The sequence below is a fragment of the Bos indicus x Bos taurus genome, chromosome 1 (assembly GCF_003369695.1).
Source record: "Bos indicus x Bos taurus breed Angus x Brahman F1 hybrid chromosome 1, Bos_hybrid_MaternalHap_v2.0, whole genome shotgun sequence".
Classification (NCBI taxonomy): domain Eukaryota; kingdom Metazoa; phylum Chordata; class Mammalia; order Artiodactyla; family Bovidae; genus Bos; species Bos indicus x Bos taurus.
The window spans coordinates 116821667-116823909 of NC_040076.1; the positions used below are offsets into that span (position 1 = coordinate 116821667).

At 47.3% G+C, this 2243-nt stretch overlaps 1 non-coding gene across 1 annotated transcript; it reads left to right on the forward strand.

Annotated features, from left to right (window-relative positions):
• Positions 1-400: 400 nt before the first annotated feature.
• Positions 401-473, forward strand: TRNAR-CCU. The gene has a single exon. It is a non-coding gene; the product is annotated as a tRNA-Arg (tRNA).
• Positions 474-2243: the final 1770 nt, after the last annotated feature.

Here is a 2243-nt window from a genome sequence, read left to right on the forward strand (position 1 = left end):
ATAAGAAAAAGGAAAGAGCCAAAGGTGGCCACTCCTAGGTGTTTATCCTGAATAACTAAGTTCCATTTACTGAGATGAAAGAGACAGGAAAGGGTTGGTTCAGGGGAGAAAGCCAGAGAGAGACTCGTGGTTGAAGGCAGCAAGCACACAGATGTTTATCTGAGTCTGGAGTTGTGAGGGAGGCCAGGCTGGAGGGAGCACTTGGGGCCATCAGCATCTATAGGGTATCTGAGCTGTGGGGTGGGGGGAGAAGACCTGGAGAGCAATACGCATGGAAATGAGGGAGTGACTCAGTCCTGTGTCCCAAAACTGCCAACCTTCTGGGGGTGACATGACAAACCAGAGACGGGAAAGGAGACTTTCAGGAGCGGCTGTCAAAGTTGGGGGAAATCCTAAGACTTCCCTGGTGGTCCAGTGGCTAAGACTCTGCGCTCCTAATGCAGGGGGCCCAGGTTTGATCCCTGGTCAGGGAACTAGACCCCACATGCCACAACTAACGATCCTGAGTGCTGCAATGAAGCTTGAAGATCCTGGGTGCTGCAACTAAGACCCAGCACAGCCAAATAAATAAAAAAGTGGTTTGTTTTTTTTTTTTCAAGTGGGGGGGAAATCCCAGAGAATGTGGTGTCACAATGCCCACCCCCAAGAGAATATTGGACTCAGGTAGAACAGAGGGGCTGGTTGTGGAATGCTACTGAGGAGAATGTCAAACTGTACTTCCCTGAGAGCCAAGCTCCATGTCCTGCTCAAGTTACCAGTGGCTGGGGCAATGATATCAAATAAGGGGCACAGTGCAGCCCAGAGGGCAGATTTTCCATTACACCAGACAAGCACATGGGGCTACCCAAGTCCTAGAATTACAGTGGCTTCTGCAACAACAGGAAAAGACGTCCCATCCATAGTGACATGAGTACTGACCCTCTGCCTAGCCAACCCACCTTCTCACCTGTTTCTGGAGGGAGGCATACTGCTGGGCAGGCACTTCACTTTCCCTGACCTTTCTTATCTTTCCAGCTATGCTAATGCCTCTCACCCTTCAAGGCCTAACATTTCTGCTCATTTAAGACACATCAGTCAATTGATCTGTGCCCAGTCCCGTGCTTTTACATCCCTGATAGAATTTAATCCTCACAAAACACTTTGAGGTGACCAGTATCGTTCCCATTAACAAAGAAAGAAGCAGCTCAGGGAGGCTAAGGGATTTGGCTCAAAGTCACACAGTTTGCAAGTGGTGAAAATGGGATTCAAACCCAGGACTCTAGCCCTTCCAACAGCCTGGCCAGCCTACAGATGTGGCTGAGATAGGGACTCTGCAGCCTAGCAGAAGTCTGAAAGCAAAAGATGAAGATGTACATTCAGTTCAGTTCAGTTGTTCAGTCATGTCCTACTCTTTGCAACCCCAGGAACCGCAGTACTCCAGGACTCCCTGTCCGTCACCAACTGCCAGAGTCTACCCAAACTCATGTCCATTGAATCAGTAATGCCATCCAACCATCTTATCCTCTGTCGTCCCCTTCTCCTCCTGCCCTGAATCTTTCCAAGCATCAGGGTCTTTTCAAATGAGTCGGCTCTTCGCATCAGGTGGCCAAAGTATTGGAGTTTCAGCTTCAACATCAGTCCTTCCAATGAACACCCAGGACTGATCTCCTTCAGAATGGACTGGTTGGATCGCCTTGCAGTCCAAGGGACTCTCAAGAGTCTTCTCCAACACCACAGTTCAAAAGCATCAATTCTTCAGTGCTCAGCTTTCTTTATAGTCCAATTCTCACATCCATATGTTGACAAAGTAACGTCTCTGCTTTTTAATATGCTGTCTAGGTTGGTCATAGCTTTCCTGACAAGGAGTAAGTGTCTTTTAATTTCATGGCTACAATCACAATCTGCAGTGATTTAGAGCCCCAAAATAAAGTCAGCCACTGTTTCCTCATCTATTTGCCATGAAGTGATGGGACCGGATGCCATGGTTTTCTGAATGTTGAGCTTTAAGTCAACTTTTTCACTCTCCTCTTTCACTTTCATCAAGAGGCTCTTTAGTTCTTCACTTTATGCCATAAGGGTGGTGTCATCTGCATATCTGAGGTTATTGATTTTTCTCCTGGCACTCTTGATTCCAGCTTGTGCTTCTTCCAGCCCAGGGTTTCTCATGATGTACTCTGCATATAACTTAAATAAGCAGGGTGACAATATACAGCCTTGACATACTCCTTTTCCTATTTGGAACCGGTCTGTTGTTCCATGTCCAG